Below are 25,046 nucleotides of genomic sequence, written 5' to 3'. Positions count from 1 at the left end.
GGTCTGATTGATATAGAGCCCTTAATTACATTTTGTGACTAAATGGTGAACAAATTATTAAAGTGGTGTGACTCTTATAACAAAGTTCATATATACAGGGTTGACCCATTCAAGCAGTTAAGAGAATTTAGAACAAACGCAAACATCCAGAAACCTCGGGACTGTCTCTAAATGGATGCATCATAAATGTGGTCACCATAGCTGAGAGCAGTAGGTCAGGGTCTGGTCCATGCCTAGATGGTACACTATGTTTCCAGTGTCACGTGATGCACGGCGCGCAAAGCCTCATTTGATTTGATTTGAAGAATGCTGAAGAGACGAATAGCTATGCAGGGAGGTTAATGGACAGCACTGGACAGACAGATGCCTCATTAACCAAGAGGTGATGAGCTACCAGATGTTTGAGCATACACTAGACGGGTCCAGACAGGACCAGACAGGTCGGTGATATTATTAGAGACAGAGAGAAGCTCAGAAGATGGCAGACGGTGTGTGCAAACATTTAGCACTGCCTGCTAGTCGTTTGCCCGCAAAGCTGTTGAGGTATTCTGTTTTCTTCAGGATGCACTGACCTGGAATAACTTGGCATGTTTGACTTGGCATTAATCATAGTTTGGAAAGTGAGCATTCTGTTGAGTCACAGAGATGAAGGGAAAGAAAACTCCCAGATAGGTAGGGTGAGGAGGCTTCTGTGTTTACTGTTTGAAGGTCAGAGTTGAATTGAGCGAGTCAGTGACTCAGGTTTAGATTGATTAAAGCAAGGAGCAACTGTAGATCTCCTGCTTAAAGTAACTGAGAAGCATTTTCTTGATAGCATAGAGTGGTCTGTCCCCTGGCTGAGGCTTATCATTTATTTTTGGTCTCGTCTTGTTCTGGTGGTCAGAGATCGAGGGTCAATACACCAAACACATGCATCGATCAGCACGTGAACAGATGTACAAATATCAGACACCAAATATTACTATTGCAGTTCAGATCAATAGAGTACAAAAACATTGTTGGATTTGGCAAACGCCTACCCTGCAAATAATGGGATCCTGAAATTAATTTAGGTGATATCATCTGCTTGTTAACATAGGACACTTCTATAAGATCATATGGATACATAGCATTTCACACATACACTTACCAAGGCTATCACAAGTAAGGTGGACAAAGCAAGCCTTTGTGATGAATCAAACATGGTCCATCTCATGGCCTCCTCTCCAGGGGCCCCAATCGGGCTTGAAAATGTTCTAATTACAGCTGGACATAAACGGCATGGTCCAGTGAGCTCTGTTGACATTTTATTTAGGGGTCTTGGGTAAAGAACAGTGACCCACTGCTGTGCTTTACTGTCTGAGTCTGATTCCCATGATGCCTTACAGTCCTTGGGATGGCTGGATAAAACAGACTGACTGACTAACTAAAAATACCTCCTCTGTTCTAGAGCAATCATCCTCATAGGCCACTGAACACAGAAAAAAACAACTGGGTTTCCTGGGTATCCCAAAAGCAGTTTCAAAAACAGCATTAAACATTTTTACTTATCAGAGTAGCCCAAACATAGTACCACAATTCTACTACTGTGATATTTATGTTTGTTATTGCTACAGTTCATATATTATAGTAAATAGGTAATAAATTACGATAATACTGCATTTTCTTAGGTAGTCCAACTTTCTCATAACTTGCTCATAATAATCTACTATAAGTAGAAATGCAAGATTTGCAGCAACTAAGCTAAGAGTCCATGGATCTCGTCGCCTTTTTGCAGGTCAAAAGGTCAGGTATGTCTGACAGCAGTTGTGGGCGATACTCCCTGTCCAGTCACTCTACTATTAGACATGTCATATTACTCCTACTCATTCATACCAATAGACCCCTTTACACTGCCAACGCCTCACCTTAGCCAGCACCTCAGAATGGCTCCTCTGCTATTCGCTCCCTGTGAATGAGCCCAATAGCCTGACAGGTGTGTGTTAACTTTGGTTACTCATCAGATGATTTGAATGAGTTGTTATGGAGTGTAATGTTTCCAGACTTTATGGTGTTATAACGACACATCAATTTGAATCCCATTACAATTCAAAATATTTCCAGACACGGTAACAGGTCCCTTGCAGCTGGACATAGTATTTGGAGTTGTCAGTGGTTCTCTACAGAAAATCCCCCACTCAGTATTGATACTATCAGCTTGAACATTGAAGCCAAGGTGTTTGTAACCAGGTTCTTGAGAAACGGGATGTTTCATCATTGTTTACTGACAGAGTTGAGTCATTTCCCTTTTGCTTATTGCAAATGAAAATTATGTTAATTTGTCAATCTAATGGTCTGTCTTAATTCATTCTTACTGGAGTCTTTGTCAACTGAAATGATTGCATATTATTTCTGGTAGAGGTCATAGGTCAAATGAAAGAATTCCTCTCAAGTCTATGGAACTATGCCTATCAGTCAAATGTCAGTCTTGTGTAGACATAGCATTTCCTTACAAAGGTAGGATTTCCTGTTCTTTCACTAGGTCATTTCATTAGTACACGTCACAGTGCAATGTGTCAGCCATTTCATCACCCTGGAAAGAAGCACTTGCCCTCTCCCACACTCTTTCTTCTTAGTATTTGGATTTACTTCATGTGGTTTTGATACACTCCACTCTGATGTGAAAGCATTGTAGCTGTGATTGTCTAACGAGACATGGCATATTGGCAGACAAACACATGATTAAAATTCCATTCATTATCTCTTCATTATCAAGTTGTCCACAGCAGAACGTTCATTTGATACAGAGTTCTGATTTACAAAACAACGGCTGAGAATGTGTCCTACTAATAAGTCCTACTAATAACGTCAGTCAACCCCAAAATACCAGACACTACCCCATAGGCGTAACATAGCATAGTAACTCCTGATCAATCGTCAAGTGTATCTGAGTGACTGTTGTAATGTCCGTTACTTAATGGGCCAGCTCTGTTCCTAGTGATATTGGTGACATGGACTGGTGAGTGGGCCACATCTCCAAGATACCCCTTTACTGTACATCGGTAGAGGTGGAAACTGATTGTGTAACACATACTTTGTCTTAATGTCACATGCTGTGGCCAGATCATGTTTACGACCTCGTCTCCTGTTTCGTCTTGTCAAGCCCTCATGTAGAATGTAATGACATATTTAAGGGTCAAAAGATGATAATCAAGTTTGGTAGACATCACTAGAGATGAGCACATCATAGAGCACGGCACACAATAACGAATGTTATCCACTTAAAAAAATCATTTTCAATGTTCGAAGCTCTGTAACATTTTAAATTGGAGCTTTTCTCTGAGCTTTCTTTGTTACTTACTTGCAAATTATACCTATTCTTGGCGCATGCCTCAGCTGCCTGGCATGGTGGAAGAATAATCTAAATGTCAACTGTCACTCACATTAGTCAGTCTTGGGCTACAGAGTCTTGGGCTACAGTGTCTAGAGAAAGTATTCACAGCCCTTGAAATATTCCACATTTTGTTGTGTTACAGCCTACATTGATTTAATTTTATCACCCCAAAACAATTTTTTGCAAATTTATTGAAAATTAAATTCAGAAATACTGAATTTACATACGTAAGATTTCACACTCCTGAGTCAATAAATGTTAGAATCACCTTTGGCAGCGATTACAGCTGTGAGTCTTTCTGGGTAGTTCTATAAGAGCTTTGCACACCTGGATTGTGCAACATTTGCACATTATTATTTAAACAATTATTCAAGCTCTGTCAAGTTGTTGATCATTGCTAGAGAGCCATTTTAAAGTTTTGCCACAGATTTTCAAGCTGATTTAAGTCAAAACTGTAACTTGGCCACTCAGGAACATTCAATGTTGTCTTGGTAAGCAACCCCAGTGTAGATTTGGCTTTGTGTTTAAAGTTATTGTCCTGCTGAAAGGTGAATTTGTATCCCAGAGTGTGTTGGAAAGCAGACTGAACCAGGGATTCCTCTGGGATTTTGCCTGTGCTTAGCTCTATTACTCCCTAGTCCTTGCTGATGACATGCATACCTGTTAAAACTCTCTCAAACCCTCTCTCTGGCCCTGGGACACAGAGGCACAAACTTTAGAGAGAAACGCTCCAGCCCAGCAGAGGCTACCCCCCCCACAAACCCCCCCGATTTCACACCTCTGGCCCCTGGAATCTCTGTTGCTAAGGGCAACTCTCTCCTGACCTGTGTCATGTGACTTTGCCAGCCAATCAGTGGCCTAGCCAGGAGCAGGAGAACCCACAACATAATCTTTGAACTCTTCAGTTGCATTTTGGAGCCCAGGTTTGGAACCACTATTATTACAACACTTCCAGTAGCCCATTCTCCTTCCTGTTTGCTGTGTGTGTGTGCCCGTCTTGAGTGTGGCAATAAATGTGTGTTCTCCTACTGGTCATTTCAGTCCTCTTACCGGGACGCTAGGTCAGGTGCACTTATAATCTAAACCGGCACCTCCATTGGAGTCCACCACCAGTTGGTGGCTCTCTTTTTCAATACCCATAACATGATGCAGTCACCACCATGCTTGAAAATAATGAAGAGTGGTACTCAGTGATGTGTTGGATTTGCCCCCAAACATAACGCTTTGTATTCAGGAAATAAAGTAATTTTCTTTGCCACATTATTTTGCTGTATTACTTCAGTGCCTTACTGCAAACATGAGGCATGTTTTGGTATATGTTTATTCTGTACAGGCTTCCTTCTTTTCACTCTGTCATTTAGGTTAGTATTGTGGAGTAACTACAATGTTGTTGATTCATCCTCAGTTTTCTCCTATCACAGATATTAAACTCTGTAACTGTTTTAAAATTACCATTGGCCTCATGGTGAAATCCCTGAATGGTTTCCTTCCTCACAGTAACTGTATCTTTGTAGTGACTGGGTGTATTGATACACTGTCCAAAGTGTAAATTAATAACTTCACCATGCTCAAAGGGATATTCAATGTTTTTAGTATTTTTTTTACCCATCTACCAATTGGTTCCCTTCTTTGCGAGGCATTGGGAAACCTCCCTGGTCTTTGTGGTTGAATCTGTGTTTGAAATTCTCTGGGACCTTAGGTGTACAGAGATTAGGTAGTCATTCAAAAATCATGTTAAACACTATTATTGCACACAGAGTGTGTCCATGCAACTTATTATGGGACTTGTTAAGCACATTTTTACTCCTGAACTTATTTAGGCTTGCCATAACAAATTGGCTGAATACTTATTGACTCAAGACATTTCAGCTTTTACATTTTTTATGAATTTGTAAAAATATATAAAAACATAATTCTACTTTGACATAATGGGGTATTGTGTTTAGGCCAGTGACACAGAATCTCAATTTCATATTTTTTTATTCAGGCTGTAACACAACAAAATGTGGAAATATTCAAGGCTGTGAATTCTTTCAGGAGGCACTGTACTGTAGCTGCTCGTAATTGTACAGAGAGCCTTTGTTATACAAAAGAGAAAGGGTGAAGAAGAAACACTGTACATTAAGTTATTGTATGAGTGTTTGATATTATTTTATGCAGTTTACCATGATAAATCAAATAAAAGTTTATTGGTCGGGTCAACAGATTTGCAGATGTTATTGCAGGTGCAGCGAAATTCTTATGTTCCTAGCTCCAGCAGTGCAGTAATATCTAGTAATACAATAACAATACACACATAATCCAAAAAGTCAAAAAACAAACAAGAAAGTAAGAAATATCAGAATGAACAATATCAGTCTCGAATATAAATATATCCTCTGAGTATACCAAACATTAGGAACACCGTCCTATTATTGAGATCCCCCTCCCCCACTCTATCAGATCAAATCGAACCTCTTGAACCCCCACAGGGCTACGTGACATCTGTCTACTCTACTGGGACTCTGGAATGTCGAAATCGCATGAGGAAATAGAAAGTAAACAAACAGTATGATGTAAACCACGCAGAAAGAGTCACAGAGCTCTTGAGAAAGAATGCAGTTTCATTGCTTAAAAGGAATACAGGAGACAGGAGTACTTGAGACAGTCATCTAATTCCAGCCTGTCATGTCAACAATGAGAGTGAGGTTTGATTTCACATCGGCATGCCATAAACATTAATGTCAACACGCCCTGCGAATATACAGGTGAGAAACATGAAAAGGAGTGAGTGACAAACGGCTTAGTCAACGTTGACTTCTGATTGAATGAGTTCTCACAATGAGTCAGAAATGTCTACTGTACTGCACATACCTGTTGCTTTCAGAGTGGCATGACTGCACTTTCTAAATGGCAAGGCACATGTTCAATGAACATGGAAGTACTGAGAAAATGTATTTCCTTGAGCAAGGCAGTCATATGAGTTCTCATTTTATAATTACATTTGAGTCATTTAGCAGACGCTCTTATCCAGAGCGACTTACAGGAACAGTTAGGGTTAAGTGCCTTGCTCAAGGGCACATTGACAGATTATTCACCTAGTCGGCTCGGTCACTGGCCCAACGCTCTTAACTGCTAAGCTACCTGCCGTCCCAAAAGAGCATTATTAAGTAACATTATGAGTTCTTCACAGTTAGAGAAAAACAATCATTTTCTCAAACACTGTTGTATGGCAATGGCATCGCCTCATATCCTTCCTTTTACATGGCCATTTTTTTGCTTGTGTTTTGAAACCGATGGACAGGGATTGTGGTGGATATGCTTCAGAGAATGTGTCACAAATTCACATCAGAGTGGCCGGTGAGGACCGAAGTAGAGCAAACATGGGGATTATATCATTCCACAGAGACACTGTTCTTCCCTCTATTTATAGCGTGCTTATCTCACTGACCATAATGATGTCCCAGGCTCAAACATGGAGAAGGAAGGGCCACAGGCAGAGGTTTATCCTCATAGCTGGGATTTCTCATGTCTGAAGTGAAATGGCCAGAAAAAAACTCTGAGGCATACTTAGTACTTTCTACAACTAGGTTAAGTTACGGAAAGTTAAGTAACATACTGTAACTAGGACCTAGTTTTCTGAATTATATACATTTGACTGGAATGTATTCAACTGACATTTCACCCTCTCTTTCCAGATTCACAGCCATGTCATTACATTGTAAATCACAAGGCCCCATCTAGCATAAGCCCGGCTTAAAATAAGCCATCGGTCTTCATATGTACTGTATATAGGGATATAGCCTTATATATTTATTTTCACCCTGTGATTTACAGTGCATTCGGAAAGTGTTCAGACCCCTTGACTTTCTACATTTTGTTACGTTACAGCCTTATTCTAAAATGGATTAAATCGTTTTTTCCCCTCATCAATCTACTCACAATAGCCCATAATGACAAAGCAAACAACTGAAATATCACATTTACATAAGTATTCAGACCCTTTACTCAGTACTTTGTTGAAGTACCTTTGATTACAGTCTGGTTCCAAACGTCTTCTATTTAAGAATGTGGAGGCCACTGTGTTCTTGGAGAACTTCAGTACTGCAGATTTTTGACAGACAATTCCTTCGACCTCATGGCTTGGTTTTTGCTCTAACATGCACTGTCAACTGTGGGACCTTATATAGACAGGTGTGTGCCTTTCCAAATTATGTCCAATCAAAATAATTTACCACAGGTGGACTCTAATCAAGTTGTAGAATGGAAACAGGAGGAATCTTACAGCAAAGGGTCTGAATACTTATGTGAAGGTATTTCTGTTTTTTGTTTTTAATAAATTAGCAAAACATTTTTTTAATCTGTCATTATGGGGTATTGTGTGTAGATTGATGAGGAAATTTTTTTATTTCATACATTTTAGAATAAGGCTGTAACGTAACAAAATGTGGAAAAAGGGAAGGGGTCTGAATACTTTCCGAAGGCACTCTAGCTGCATAGGCCTACTATATTTGCTCCGAATATTACTATCAACATATAGCCTGTTCAAGCAAAGATTACAATCTTCAACTCATCAACTGAAAATGTATCTAAGCTAACATACGTAAGCCTGTTTCAATGAAAATGACTCTTATACCCATTCTAAATTACTATTATACAAACCCTCAAGACCCTCAACCCCGTATAGTGGATTTGTCTTCTGGACTTTCAAATCCGAGTTTGATATACATGCTAATCTTGACCCAGTTCAAGTGGTCAAACTTTAATTGAAGAATTATCATAAGATAGCTACAGTAATTTCATATCGATAGTTAGGTGTGTCTGAATATTCTCTGGTCAGAGCCTTGAGCTTTGGCACAGAGATAACAGGGATTCCTTTAACACAGGGGGAAATTGAAAACATATTTTCAAAGACTTCACTTATTTCGCCTCAGCGTAACGGCACGCTCCACTCAAGTCTAACCAAATCCTCCCAGGATTTTCCGGTAATGAAAACATTGGGGCATAACTATCCTACCCCATGCCCCCATCCCTATATCCCTCCATCCCTTCCTCCCCTGCATGCCTACATCTGTAAACCTATTTCATCAAAGAACACCATTCTTCATCCTCTCATATTCTTTACTTTATAACTTTACATTTACCATAATGGATGGGTGGATGGATGGAGGGATGGTTAAAAAGCTATTCTAAAAGACGAATATACAGTAGAACTGATCATGCAAACCTGTCGTATTCTTTGCTGTGTCTTTCCCTATCTTGAGCCCATGTGCAATGGGGAAAACTGGCCTTAGGGTCTTCCTGAAGGCTAGTAAGCTACTCTGCTGTCCTTGCCGAAGGTAGTGGAGGACAGGAGAAAGCTGCATGACCTGAAACGGATTGAACTGTGGGTGTAAAATCCCTCTCAGAAGGGAAGTATTCACACTTTACATGTTGCTAGGCTGTTGATCTTTGATTGGGAATAATTCCAACCATGCAGCTGTGCGCCTGATCTGAAGTCTGCTTATAGACCAGAGAATGGAATGTATCAAGACATCCTGAACTGTGGACTGAGTTTACCCAGGCATGGATGGTTCTGGCATAGCTTAAAGGTAAACAGAGGTTTGTATGACAATAAACGTGAAGACAAAGGGAGAGGGTGGATCCCAAACACCACCCTTACTTAAAGCCGTAATATGTAACTTTTTGGGCGACCCGGCCAAATCCACATAGAAATGTGAGTTATAGATCTGTCATTCTCATTGAATGCACGTATAAGAAGAGGTAGATCTATGTGCACTATTTCTATGCTTTCCGCTCTTAAGTTTCGTTTTTGTGTCTTTTACTTTCGGTTTTGTACACCATCTTCAAACAGCTGAAAATAAAATATTTTTGGTTATGGAAAAGATATTTCATGTCGGTTTAAATGGTACAATAAAACTGTAAACTATACTTTATTTTTTTGTCACATAAACTGAAATTAGGCAAACTATTTTAATTTTAGCAACCAGGAATGATTGCCTTTTTATTACACAGATAACAAAAGGTTGCATAGAGGTTAGAACATTGGGCCAGTAACCAAAAGGTTGCTGGTTTGAATCCCCGAGCCGACTAGCTGAAAAATCAGTTGATGTAAGAGCATTTGCTAAATTATTAAAATGTAAAAAAAGATAACAAAGATATCGTTTGTTTGAAATAGTCTCCATTTGTTGAATAGAAAGCAAACCAAACAGAGTGTCACACTTACCAGCTGTAAACATGTTTGTGAATCATACTTTACTAATCACACCTACATTACGATAGGTTGTGTTCCAACTCCTTTCTGTGGAGCAGTCAAACACACAGACCTTCAACACAAAGCCAAAGTAGAATGTTGAACCAGTAATTTTTAAACCACCAAATTGGACGTAATGGGAGGAAATTAAAACACAATGGAGAATGGTTTATAATGGGAAGCCCATATGTGTATTTGCCAAACAACCCGTCTTTCCAAAAGGGACGTTTTGTCAGCTTATCAAGCCCATAGAAGCACTAAGTGGCTTTGACACCAAAAGCCAAAGACATAGCCTGTTTGATTCAATGGGCTCTCATTTGCATCCAGAGGGAGTTCTTCTGCATTCCACCAAGGTTTTTAAGAGCACTTCCAAGCCCCAATTAGGTCAAGTATGAAGACAAGGTTATGTAAGGAAATAGTGTTTTATCCCTGTGCCTAGAAAGGTCTATCTGTTTTGACTTTACTTGTATTAACATCATTTTATATTCCACAAACAGTGCACATACACTGAGTGCTAAATTCCCTAACGTAGCTGCCTGTTGCAGGACATATTGTACATCAGCTCTATTCTGACATGACCTTTAATGCTAAACAGTTTAATGTAACGTGTCCTGGGTAGTAACAGTAGCCCACAGAGACTATGAAATGTAGACCTGTGTTTTCGTCATATCGCAAGCTAACCCTTAGCTAACCTATAACCGATATATATTGCATACCATTAGAGCTATCAAATGAAAAGTTGCCACTGGGCAGTAACTGGGTGAATCAACATTGTTTCCACGTCACCACAGTGTTGTTCATATGTCTACCAGTGGCATGCAGAACAAGAGCTTCCTGGTTAAGCAAACACACAGCGAATGTGTATATGGCAAGGTCAGGCAGGATAACAGCTTCTAAAACTGGGCCAGATTGAGAATCAGGGGGAGGAGGGAGGGGAGGAGAGCACTGGATGTGGGATAAACAGGATATATCACCAATATGTGAACGCAGCAGAGATTGTCTGCATGGAGATGACAGCACAGTACAGTATTCACCTTATTTTTGCCTGAGTTAAAGGTACTTTCCGGGATATTAAGCACAAGAAATGTGTAACATATTGCACGAATTGGATTCGTAACATATCGCAGGAACTGAAAAATTCTGTTATGAATATCACAGGAAGTGATAACGTAGTACACAACTGGATGACGTAATATACCAACAACGGGACCCGTTTTGGCTCGTGAGCACCACTTTCAAAATGACTGGCTGAAATTACACAAAAGTTTGAGTGCATCTTTAAGGGTGTGATTATGTCTATTTTTTCATTCCCTCTTTTCTGCAGACGTTTTGTAGCTTGTGGGCATAAAGGCTGAGGTGCAAAGCAAGCCTCCTTTGTTGTTTTGCCATGACCCAACTCTCTGCACTCTTAAACCAATAACAGCAGATTAATCTGGTGAGACAGAATCTGAGAGAGAGGAAGAGAGAGAAATAAACATAGAGAGAAACAGAGCGAGAGAGAGAGAAACAGAGCGAGAGAGAGAGTGAGAGAGAGAGAGAGAGAGAGAGAGAGAGAGAGAGAGAGAGAGAGAGAGAGAGAGAGAGGAGAGGAGAGAGAGAGAGAGAGAGAGAATGGGTTCCTGAGTTCTTCTGCAAAAAAAGAAATTATAGTTAGATGAATTTAGATTTTTTTACACAAGGACTTATGCAAGATACTACCCTCTATATTAAAATCTTTAAATCAAATCAAAATTCCATACCTAAAACCTTGATTTTGGACAAAATTACCTGAAAGGATTCTTACTACCAGTGACTATCAAGAAAAAACTTCTAACAAACCAAAACCTGCAGAAGAAACACAGCGGAAACCTGGAAATACCATCCAACACAAAACTGAGTGAGTAACGTTCAGTCTGAACCTACTTCTGAAGCCAAAACTAAAAGACAATAATCTCTAGGTAATTTTGTTATATAAAGCTTATTAAATACTCAGCTCCCGAGTGGTGCAGCGGTCTAAGGCACTGCATCTCAGTGCAGTGCCTTAGTACTTGGTTCAAATCCAGGCTGTATCACATCCGGCTGTGATTAGGAGTCCCATAGGGCGGCGCACAATAGGCGCAGCACCGGCCGGAGTAGGCTGTCATTATAAATAAGAATTTGTTCTTAACTGACTTTCCTAGTTAAATAAAGGTTACATTTAAAAATAAGTCTACCAAGCTGCTAGGACAGAACAGACCTGGCTGCAACATCAATTAGCACTAAAGTGAGATGTGTGAAAACTCTTGAGCCTAACAATGGCAGGAGAGTTTCAAAGCCTCCCCCATCCAAATACAGAGGCCTTTGAAGCCTTCTGTGCCATGCCGTATCCCTGTACAGATGTCATCACAGTACAGTACCCCTTGGATATTAAAAATAACACTACACAGAATAAGTACAAAAATAAGCTACTCAAGGACAATCCAGAGACACTATTTACTGACTGCTACAAAGAGGGCACATAAGCAACTTCATTTTCCACACAGACCATCCCCTGGCATGGCACAGTGCTATATTAACACAGACCATCCCCTGGCATGGCACAGTGCTATAAGAGCACACTACCCCTATGTGAAGAGAGAGGCTATTGGCCCAGGGTGGAAACTCACAATACTAGACATTGAGGAAATTGAAACAACCTCTGTCAACGTGTACAAGTCTGGGACGGTAATGGTCCAGGGCATCATCAAGCAGTTCCAGCAGAACTTTTACGGGATCAAAGAGAGAGCACAGCAGGAAAAGCTCTCTCTCGGTGATGACTCCCCCATCCTGAGTGAGTCTGATCACACCTCTTCAAACTGTGCTGCAGACGAGGATAGTCACCCCCCCAGCACCGAACACACCCAGGTCCCACAACTGCACTGCTCCTCCATCATTGAGAGGGATAAATTCACAGAGATGGAGAAAGACATGGTGGAGCTCAGAGAGCTAGTCCACACAATCCAGACAGAAAATACCCACAAAACAGGCCAGCACAGCAACACCCCCCAACCAGACCTGGAGGGCGGTAGGTGGAGATGGACGGCTGTCTGAGAGAGCTAGCTGCACTCTGGAATGTGAGGGAACTTGAGGAGAGAGAGGAACACATGGCACAGCTAAATGCAGTGAAGGAGGAGGGAGAGAAACACATTGCACAGATAACAGCACTGAAGGAGGAGGTGAGGAAGCTGAGGTGTGACAGAGAGCAGGACACTCCCTCAGAGAAGCCAGCAGAACAGAACACCTCAGACCCAGACCACAACCTCAACTACCCCGATAGCTCTCCTGACAACCCCCACACATCCACTGAGGAGACCCAAAACCAGAAATTGTGCTCTTCATTGACTCAAATAGCAAATACATTAAAGAGAATAAACTTTTTCCCAAACACAAAGGGACTAAACTCTGGTGCCCAAACACTAGGCATGCCCTGGAGCTGTTGTCAGGGGACAGATTAGGTTCCCCCACCCACATTCTAATTCATGACCTGAGGGCCCAGCAGGAACAGGTGGCCACAGCACTCAAGGGAGTGATTGAAAAGCTTCTTCCACTTTCCACAACGCACATGTGGTTATCTCCACCCTGCTCCAAAAAAATACATTCACCTCACCACCATTCAGCAGGTGAACGCAAGCATTTCCCGGGACCGTGCCTCAAAACCTAATGTTTACCTGGCCCACCACTCCACCCTGGACTTGAACAGCCTTTACGACCAGGTCCACCTCTACAAGGCAGCAATCCCAACTTTTGCCAGGACCCTGAAGGAAGTCACTCATAACCGCAGCCCCAGCACCTCACACAGGAGCAACAGAGCAATGGACAACATGCCCAGACCAGCGAGACACCCTCCCAGACCTGCAAGACCCACTCCTGAAGGACCTGCACTGAGAGAAGCCACGCCAAGAGGACCTACACCCAGACCACAGCTTCACCAGCCACACCCCAACCAGCTGAGACCAACCTAAACAAACCCTGGCCTCATCCTATATAGGCCCCTCCAGATCAGACCTATGCCCCTTCGAGAGACCCACTGGTTGCCCTCTAGGTTACAGAGAGCTGGTAGTCCCATCCACCAAACTACCAGGTGTGAAACAGGGAAAGGACTCAGGGGGTATGCTAATTTGGTATAGAGCAGACCTAACCCACTCTATTCAATTCGTCAAAACAGGACCATTTTACATCTGGCTAGAAATTAATAAAGAAATGATCTCAACAGAGTAAAATGTCCTCATGTGTGCTACCTACAATATATCCCCCCAATAGAATCCCCATACTTTAATGATGACAGCTTCTCCATCCTAGAGGGGGAGATCAAACATTTCCAGGCCCAGGGACATGTACTAGTCTGTGGTGACCTAAATACCAGAACTGGACAAGAAGCTGACACCCTCAGAACACAGGGGGACAAACACCTACCTGGAGGTGACAGCATTCCCTCCCAAATATGCCCCCCGAGACACAACTATGACAAAACAACCAACAAAAACAGATCACAACTCCTGCAGCTCTGTTGCACACTTGGTCTGTACATAGTCAATGGTAGGTTTCGAGGATATTCCTATGGTAGGTACACCTACAGCTCATCCCTTGGCAGTATTACTGTAGATTACTTTATCACTGACCTCAACCCAGAGTCTCTCAGAGCATTCACAGTCAGCCCACTAACACCCCTATCATATCACAGCAAAAGCACAGTCTACTTGAACAGAGCAATACTCAATCATGAGGCATCAAAGTCAAAGGAACTGCACAATATTTAGAAATGCTATAGATGGAAGAAAAGTAGTGTAGAAAACTACCAAAAAACAATTAGGCAACAACAAATTCAATCCCTTTTAGACAACTTCCTGGACAAAACATTTCACTGTGAAGGTGTAAACTTGGCAGGAGAAAGCCTAAACAGTATATTTGACCTCTCAGCTTCCCTATCAAATCAAAAAATGTAAAGCAAACAACCTAAGAAAATGAACAACAATGAAATATGGTTTGATGAAGAATGCAAAAACCTAAGAAAGAAATTGAGAAACCTATTCAACCAAAAACATAGTGACCCAGAAAACCTGAGTCTACACCTTCACTATGGTGAATCACTAAAACAATACAGAAATACACTACGGAAAAAGAAGGCACGTCAGAAATCAGCTCAATGTAATTGAAGAATCCATAGAATCTAATCACTTCTTGGAATATTGGAACACTAAAAAAACAACAACACGAAGAGTTATTGATTCAAAATGGAGATGTATGGATAAACCACTTCCCCAATCTTTTTGGCTCTATAACAAATATCAAACATCAAAAACATATACATGATCAATTACAAATCTTAGAATCAGCTATTAAAGACTACCAGAACCAACTGGATTCTCCAATTAAATTGAATGAACTACAGGACAAAATACAAACCCTTCAACCCAAAAAGGCCTGTGATGTTGATGGTATCCTACATGAAATGATAAAATATACAGACCACAAATTACAATTGGCTATACTTCAACTCTTTAACATCATCTTCAGCTCTGGCATCTTCCCCAATATTTGGAACCAAGGACTGATCACCCGAATACACAAAAGTGAAGACAAATTTGACCCCAATAACTACCGTGGGATATGCGTCAACAGAAATCTTGGGAAAATCCTCTGCATTATCATTAACAGCAGACTCGTACATTTCCTCATTGAAAACAATGTACTGAGCAAATGTAAAATTGGCTTTTTACCAAATTACCGTACGACAGACCATGTATTCAGCCTGCACAACCTAATTGACAAATCAAAACAAAACAAAGTCTTCTCATTCTTTGTTGACTTAAAAAAAGCTTTTGACTCAATTTGGCATGAGGGTCTGCTATACAAATTGATGGAAAGTGGAGTTGGGGGAAAAGGGGGGGGGGGGGGGGGGGGGGGGGGAATCCATGTAAACAAACAGCAAGTGTGCGGTTAAAATTGGCAAAAAAAACATGAACAATTATTTTCACAAGGCTGTGGGGTGAGAGGGATGCAGCTTAAGTCTTACCCTCTTCCACATATATATCAACGAATTGGCGAGGGCACTAGAACAGTGCAGCACCTGGCCTCACCCTATTAGAATCTGAAGTCAAATGTCTACTGCTGATGATCTGGTGCTTCTGTCCCCAACCAAGGAGGGCCTACAGCAGCACCTAGATCTTCTGCACAGATTCTGTCTGGCCTGGGCGCTGACAGTAAATCTCAGTAAGACCAAAATAATGGTGTTCCAAAAAAGGACCACAAATACAAATTCCATCTAGACAATGTTTCCCCAGAGCACATAAAAAACAATACATACCTTGGCCTAAACATAAGCGCCACAGTTAACTTCCACAAAGCTGTGAACGATCTGAGAGACAAGGCAAGAAGGGCCTTCTATGCCATCAAAAAGAACATCAAATTTGACACACCAATTAGGATCTGGCAAAAAATACTTGAATCAGTTATAGAACCCATTGAACTTTATGGTTGTGAGGTCTGGGGTCCACTCACCAACCAGTAATTCACAAAATGGGACAAACACCAAATTGAGACTCTGCATGCAGAACTCTGCAAAAATCTCTTCTGTGTACAACGTAAAACACCAAATAATGCATGCAGAGCATTTAGGCTGATACCCACTAATTATCAAAATCCAGAAAAGAGACGTTACATTCTATAACCACCTAAAAGGAAGCGATTCCCAAACCTTCCATAACAAAGCCATCACTTACAGAGAGATTAACCTGGAGAAGCAAGCTGGTCCACACAAACAGACCCCACAGAGCCCCAGGACAGCAACACAATTAGACCCAACCAAATCATGAGAAAACAAAAAGATAATTACTTGACACATTGGAAAGAAGTAACAAAAACACAGAGAGAACTAGAACGCTATTTGTCCCTAAACAGAAAGTATACAGTGGCCGAATACCTGACCACTGTGACTGACCCAAAATTGAGGAAAGCTTTGACTATGTACAGACACTGTGAGCATAGCCTTGCTATTGAGAAAGGTCGCCGTAGGCAGACAGGCTATGTGCACACTGCCCACAAAATGAGGTGGAAACTGAGTCACATTTCCTAACCTCCTACCAAATGTATTACCATATTAGAGACACATATTTCCCTTAGATTACACAGACAAACAAATAATTTGAAAAAAATCACATTTTAATAAACTCCCATATCTATTGGGTTAAATACTACAGTGTGCAATCACAGGAGCAAGATTTGTGAACTGTTGCCACAAGAAAAGTGCAACCAATGAAGAATAAACACCATTGTAAATACAATCCATATTTATGTATTTCCCCTTTTGTACTTTAACTATTTGCACATCGCTACAACACTGTACATAGACATAATATGACATTTGAAATTACTTTATTCTTTTGGAACTTCTTTGAGTGTAATATTTACAGTTCACTTTTTATTGTTTATTTCACTTTTGTTTATCCATTTCACTTATTTTGGCAATGTAAATATATGTTTCCCATGCTAATAAAGACCCTTGAATTGGTTTGAATGAGAGAGAGAGAAACACACCAAGCGAGACAGAGAGAAATAGAGAGAGAGAGAGACAGAAGCAGAGAGAGAGAGAAAGAGAGAGAGAAGACAGACAGAGAGAGAGAGTAGACCAGCCTGAACCTAAAAGCACTCCCTGCTCTAGCCCTCAGGCCTGCACAGCACTAAAGGGATGGGTGTGAATGGGTGACTGACTGCCCAGTGTGTGCGCTTCACTGAGTACTGTGGCTCTATCCAATGTGACTGTGCCACACAGAGACACTGATGAATGTGGGATGGCAGATATGGCTTGGAAACTTTCCCATTTCTAAAAAGATGCATTCAGGGGAGCGTCAATGTTCTATTTCCTACCTCATTCAGTCAAGTGCCTCAAACTGAATGAGTATTGATCATGCCTAGATCATCTTCTCACTATAAAAATGTTTAATTAATGTCATCTCACCCAACCGTGTCGATTTGTCCTAACGTTATTGGAGTCAGTCACGTTTCCCTTGAGGTCATGCAGTGTGCTAGTGATGAAGTATAGCTTTGCATAACATCAGGTGATAGGTTGGCAGACTGCCTCCAGAGGCTCCTCATGCCAGAGCATAGCCTTCTCTTCTTAACACTATGCTGTTTAGTAAAACTAAACACAAGTCAAAACGCCTGGGTCTACAGTGACAGTGCATTTACCAAAAGTGTGTGATCACTGGGTTTGAGCTCAGAAGACCCAAGAGTATATTTTGTAGCTACTTGTGTAACAGCAAGTACAGTATTTATACCAATGTATGAGTACAGTATTTATACCAAATGTACAAGTATAGTATTTATACCAAATGTACCTGTATGACAAAAATGAAGAAAGAAAAACAATTATGTCCGCTACAAAAAATACATCAGGTTGGTTTAATTTACATGGTTCGATCTAACTCAGACTGTGTGGATATGTTTTTTGTTTTTCCAACTTTACCTGTCCTGAGAGATAGCATTTTTCTTTTACCTAAGTCCAAGCAGGAAATGGGCTTCAAAACTCCATCTCGCTACAGGCAGATAACAAAAAATGTTGGTCGGGAAGGGTGTTTCGTTGGAATGTCTTCGTCTTGGTTTTTCTGCCTGCCTTTTCTTCTGGAAATTCCTTGGAAGCTCCGGAACAATTTGTTCACTCTACAGTACCCTTTGACCATTGTCAAGGGAAGTGGGGTGGGGTATCCATTTTATAATCTGTTCACTCACTCATACACTAGTATGAAAGAATTTACTCTAACCATGTGAGTTGTTAAATACGTATAATTTATCTAGAACATCATTTGGATAATGGCTTACAACACAGGGGTTACAGAGGTGCCTATGGGCAATGACTTACAACACATGTGTAATGAGTGCGTGCTGGTGGCAGGGAAGTCAGGCGCAGGAGAGTGAACTTGGTATAAATGGAGCAGTTTAATAAATGCTAAAAAACTCAGAAAACCAATATATACAAAAATAATATAAAAGGGTACAAAACCCGACGCACACCAGAACATGACTTGCACAAAACATACAACAAACAATCACCGACAAGGACATGAGGGGGAAACAGAGGGTTAAATACACAACATGTAATTGATGGGATTGAAACCAGGTGTGATGGAAGACAAGACAAAACCAATGGAAAATGAAAAATGGATCAGCGATGGCTAGGAGGTCGGTGACGTCGACCGCCGAACGCCGCCCAAACAAGGAGAGGGACCGACTTCGGCGGAAGTCATGACAATATGGGTTACATACAGTGCCTTGCAAAAGTATTCATCCCCCTTGGTATTTTTTCTATTTTGTTGCATTACAACCTGTAAATTAAATACATTTTTATTTGGATTTCATGTAATGGACATACACAAAATCGTCCAAATTGGTGAAGTGAAATGAAAAAAATTACTTGTTTAAAAAAATTCTAAACAATAAAAACTGAATACTTATGTATTCACCCACTTTGCTATGAAGCCCCTAAATAAGATATGGTGCAACCAATTATCTTCAGAAGTCACATAATTAGTTAATAAAGTCCACCTGTGTGCACTCTAAGTGTCACATGATCTGCCACATGATCTCAGTATATATACACTTTTTCTGAAAGGCCCCAGAGTATGCAACACCACTAAGCAAGCAGCACCACCAAGCAAGCGGCACCATGAAGACAAAGGAGCTCTCCAAACAGGTCAGGGACAAAGTTGTGGAGAAGTACAGATCAGGGTTGGGTTATAAAAAAATATCCGAAGCTTTGAACATCCCATGCAGCACCATTAAATCCATTATATATTTTTTTTAAGAATATGACACCATAACAAACCTGCCAAGAGAGGACTGCCCACCAAAACTCACAGACCAGGCCAGGAGGGCGTTAATCAGAGAGGCAACAAAGAGACCAAAGATAACCCTGAAGGAGCTGCAAAGCTTCACAGCGGAAATTGGAGTATCTGTCCATACTTTAAGCTGTACACTCCACAGAGCTGGGCTTTACGGAAGAGTGGCAAGAAAAAAGCCCTTGCTTATAGAAAAAAATAAGCGAACATGTTTGGTGTTCGCCAAAAGGCACGTGGGAGACTCCTCAAACATATGGAAGAAGGTACTCTGGTCAGATAAGACTAAAATGTAGCTTTTGGCCATCAAGGAAAATGCTATGTCTGGCACAAACCCAACACCTCTCATCACCCCGAGAACAACATCCCCACAGTGAAGCATGGTGGTGGCAGCATCATGCTGTGGAGATGTTTTCATCGGCAGGGACTGGGAAACTGGTCAGAATTGAAGGAATGATGGATGGCGCTAAATACAGGGAAATTCTTGAGGGAAACCTGTTTCAGTCTTCCAGAGATTTCAGACTGGGACGGAGGTTCACCGTCCAGCAGGACAATGACCCTAAGCATACTGCTAAAGCAACACTCGAGTGGTTTAAGGGTAAACATTTAAATGTCTTGGAATGGCCTAGTCAAAGCCCAGACCTCAATCCAGTTGAGAATCTATGGTATGACTTAAAAATTGCTGTACACCAGCGGAACCCATCCAACTTGAAGGAGCTGGAGCAGTTTTGCCTTGAAGAATGGGAAAAAATCCCAGTGGCTAGATGTGCCAAGCTAAAAGAGACATACCCCAAAGAGACTTGCAATTGTAATTGCTGCAAAAGGTGTCGCAACAAAGTTTTGACTTGGGGGGGGAGTGAATATGCACGCTCAAGTTTTTTTGTTTTTGTTGTCTTATTTCTTATTTGTTTTATTTAAAAAAATGTATTTTGCATCTTCAAAGTGGTAGGCATGTTGTGTAAATCAAATGAAACAAACACCCCCAAAATTGATTTTAATTCCAGGTTGTAAGGCAACAAAATAGGAAAAATGCCAAGGGGGGCTGAATACTTTCACAAGCCACTGTAGTGGCCTATGGGTAATGGCTTGCAACATTACCCTTACACATGACAGACTCAGAAATAGCCATTCAGGATGATTTGTGTTAATGTACAGTGCCTGTCAAAAGTTTGGACACACCTAGCCATTCAACAGTCCATCATTACTTTAAGACATGAAGGTCAGTCAATACGGAAAGTTTCAAGAACTTTTCACATTTTTTCAAGGGTATTCACGAAAAAAATGGAGCGCTATGGGAAAACTGGCTGTCATGAGGACGCCACAGGAAAGGAAGACCCAGAGTTACCTCTGCTGCAGAGGTTATTAATTCATTAGAAGTATCAGCCTCAGAAATCGGCAATTAACTGCACCTCAGATTGCAGCCAAAATAAATGCGTGAATCAGTCCTACATGGTCGAATTGCTGCAAAGAAACCACTACTAAAGGACACCAAAAAGAAGAAGAGACTTGCTTGGGCCAAAAAACATGAACAATGGACATTAGACCAGTGGATATCTGTCCTTTGGTCTGATGAGTCCAAATTTGAGATGTTTGATTCCAACCACCGTGCCTTTCTGAGACGCAGAGTAGGTGAACGGATGATCTCCACATGTGTGGTTCCCACCATGAAGCATGGAGGAGGTGTGATGGTGTGGGGGAGCTTTGCTGGTGACACTGTCGTGATGTATTTAGAATTCAAGGCACACTTACCAGCATGGCTACCACAGCATTCTGCAGCGATACGCCATTCCATCTGGTTTGCGCTTAGTGGGACTATCATTTGTTTTTCAACGGGACAATAACCCAAAACACACCTCCAGGCTGTGTAAGGGCTATTTGACCAAGAAGGAGAGTGATGGAGTGCTGCATCAGATGACCTGGCGTCCACAATCACCCGACCTCAACCCAATTGAGATGGTTTGGTATGAGTTGGACTGCAGAGTAAAGGAAAAGCAGCCAACAAGTGCTCAGCATACGTGGGAACTCCTTCAAGACTGTTGGAAGAGCATTCCAGATGACTACCTCATGAAGCTGGTTGAGAGAATGCAAAGAGTGTGCAAAGCTGTCATCACGACAAAGGGTGGCTACTTTGAAGAATCTAAAATCTAAAATATATTTTGCTTTTTTGCTTACTACATGATTCCATATGTGTTATTTCATAGTTTTGATGTCTTCACTATTATTCTACAATGTAGAAAACAGTAAAAATAAAGAAAAATCCTTGAATGAGTAGGTGTGTCCAAACTTTTGACTGGTATTGTATATTTCCACTCTGTGCATGAATCAGAGGTAGACTGGGACTGTTTCCAAAATACAGTTTCCATAACAACTTGCTATAAATAAGTCTCAAGCTTGCAGCCTCTCTCTGGGCATTGGGGTGGAAGCAGGGGCGAACCTGGACCAGAAATCGGCTCTGGCATTTTTAACACACCAGGCCATTTTATTCCTCGAGTTCTCCATTATTAGCCAGATAATGATCATTTTGCTCAAAACTCCCAAATTTAACAGGCCCACGAGGCAAAAAATGTACCAGCCCATCTGATATTTTCTTGAAATGCCAGATGGCCAGTCCACCCCTGGTGGGAAGATTAAACTGTTGTTTATCTGATTATGATTTCCACCAATCAACCAGATGTGGGATGAAATTACTCAGAGCTTTCCCTCTTTAATTGGTATAAGGCCTTAGCTTGAATGTACAGTACGCACCGAGAAAACATGCATGCCAGCATAGACACACATTTAGTGCCACAAGCCATAACTTCCTTTCACATACAGTCAAAGCTCATACCAAGGAATTTAATCTGAGCCATAACTCAATAACACCTTCCTCCACAAGCAATACATGGGAAAGACACAATCATGAAATGATTTCATACTAACTGACTGAGGCAGACTAGAGTCTTGTGAGGAATGAAAGTGGAGTTGAGACCGTGCACAAACTACAGTATATTTGACTCCAGGGGGTCGGGTGCGTAGAGTAATGGCCAGGCACATGCTGCCAGGCCTCAAATCAGGGTGATCTTTGAGAGGGCTTTCATGTGCCAGAAAGGAGGGTAAATGTGCTCAGTATGGAACTGGAGAAAAATTCATATCGCAATAAATTGCCTGAAATGGCGCGATAACAAAAAATATAATTTCTATGATCCTTTAAACTACTACTACTAGTCTGATGGTTGCAGCCATCAATTGTCCCATTAACAATCACCTATATTAGCAAAATTATTTCATATTTCTCTAGTATTTTTTATTCAGCTAGGCATGTCAGTTAAGAACAAATTCTTATTTACAATGACGGCCTAGGAACAGTGGGTTAACTGCCTTGTTCAGGGGCAGAATGACAGATTGTTACCTTGTCAGCTCGGGGATTCAATCTAGCAACCTTTCGGTTACTGGACCAACACTCTAACCACTAGGCTACATGCCACCCCTAGTATAGGCTACTTATCATAATGAATGATATCAGCAAAAGGCCTGTGATAAGTGATCGGTATGGTCGTTGTCGATCATTTTCTGTTTATCGAAACCCAGTTCTAGTTGAACCGCCAACCCAAGAACAGATTCATACACACTGTTGAGCTTTGACGTAAAACCTGCCCTTGGTATAGTCAACCACTGGGATTTTGTTCAAGTGCCCCTGTTGCTGTTCAGGTCTGGTCATTGTCCACTCTAAAGATAGACCCAGACAGGAAGGTCCTTGAGTTTTCCCTGACCCCATGACCTGCCCAGAAAAAAACCTTTCGGTCCTATTTATGGGCTATAGCCAGGGCCCAGAGTCTTTCCTGGTTAGGTCATGTGATCAGTTAAAAACCTCTAACCCTACATATAGGACAAACCTACAGGTATCCAACAGTATGCCTTCGTTATCATTTCTGGCCGTGTTTTGGTGCTGTAGCATAACTTTTCAAGAGCACAACAAGCACCTCAAATGTAATCTGGTAAGGAAGAGTATGTTGTGGGTTATGTTATATATTTTCAACCAAAAAGTCACATCCTATTTATGAAGTGTCTCATATCAAGGCACATATCTCCCCAGGACGAGCTGTACATTGCAATAGTAAGTAACTAAGTAAACCATATTGCAATAGTAAGTAATAGTAAGTTACTAAGTAAATCACATTGCAATAGTAAGTAATAGTAAGTTACTAAGTAAACCACATTGCAATAGTAAGTAATAGTAAGTTACTAAGTAAACCACATTGCAATAGTAAGTAATAGTAAGTTACTAAGTAAACCACATTGCAATAATAAGTAATAGCTGCCCAGCACTCCCAAAAGCTGTAGAAGAACACTTCATTCCCACCCTGTTGATGTTGCCAGCGTCAATGTCATCGGAGAGAGAACTTATCGCACCACTTTAATATCATAACATTGCTCGCTGACCTTCTTGAGTCAAGTACAGTACTCCCCTTTCAAGGCCTCAAGGTATTTCCAGTCTTCATCACATATTTGCTTGTCTCGCACGTAAACAATTTGCTCAATGATATTTCTGGTGCCTCTGGGCATATTGGTGGGTTTTACTTCAGTTTCATTTTTCAGAATGGTATCTTAAGGTAATTGCCAAAATATTGGAGATTCTGGAGCGGCGTGTTTTCAAAATAAACAAAACACCAAATGATAGAATTTCTCATGGAAGACTGGTGTCGCATCCCTCCAATAGAGTTCTAGACACTTTTAGAGTCTATGCCAAGATGCATTGAATCTGTTCTGGTGGCTCATGGTGGCCCAACACCCTATTAAAAAACTTTATTTAGGTGTTTATTTTGGCATTTACCTGTAGATTTCACTAAATAAACAAGTGCACAGTGTGCTGGAGCAACAAGTCGGCAGTGTGCAGAAGCTTCTTTTCTTTGAATAGATCTCCATCTAACTGAAGAGACTTTAGTCACCAGTGCTCATACTAAGCAGCATGCACTGTACCCTCGTCACACTAGATAATACTGTTATAAACAACAGTCAACCAAAAGAGCACAGAACAATTATATGTGGCAGGTAGCCTAGTGGTTAGAGTGTTGGGCCAGTAATTGACAGTTGCTGGTTCCGATTCCCGAGCTGACAAGGCTCTGTCAATGTGACCTTGAGCAAGGCACTTAACCCTAATTACTCCTGAAAGTCGCTCTGGATAAGAGCGTCTGCTAAATGACTAACATGTAAATGTACAGTGCCTTCGAAAAGTGTTCAGACCAATTGACTTTTCCACATTTTGTTAGGTTACAGCCTTATTCTAAAATGGATTAAACAAATACATATCCTCATCAATCTACACACAATACCCAATAAAGACGAAGCGAAATCAGGTTTTTTGATATTTATTTAGATAAAAAACACATACCTTATTTACATAAATATTCAGACCCTTTGTTATGAGACTAGAAATTGAGCACAGGTGCATCCTGTGTCCATTGCTCATCCTTGAGATGTTTCTACAACTTGATTGTAGTCCACCTGTGGTAAATTCAATTGATTGGACATGATTTGGAAAGGCACACACCTGTTTATATAAGGTCCCGCAGTTGACAGCGCATGTCAGAGCAAAAACAAAGCCATGAGGTCGAAGGAATTGTCCGTAGTGCTCAGAGAAACTGAGCAATCGGGGAGAAGG

The 25,046-nt window shown here is 41.1% G+C and overlaps 1 long non-coding RNA gene across 1 annotated transcript in view; it reads left to right on the top strand.

The window, feature by feature from the left end:
• Nucleotides 1-5,878: 5,878 nt before the first annotated feature.
• LOC145862305 (uncharacterized) overlaps nucleotides 5,879-25,046 on the top strand; it is a 37,314-nt gene continuing 18,146 nt past the window's right edge. Inside the window, exon 1 of the long non-coding RNA XR_014381629.1 lies at nucleotides 5,879-6,099. This is a non-coding gene — a long non-coding RNA (uncharacterized LOC145862305). The remainder of the gene's footprint in view (nucleotides 6,100-25,046) is intronic.

The sequence above is a fragment of the Salmo salar genome, chromosome 19, assembly GCF_965601325.2.
Source record: "Salmo salar chromosome 19, fSalSal1, whole genome shotgun sequence".
NCBI lineage: Eukaryota > Metazoa > Chordata > Actinopteri > Salmoniformes > Salmonidae > Salmo > Salmo salar.
This window is presented reverse-complemented; position numbering and strand designations above follow the sequence as displayed.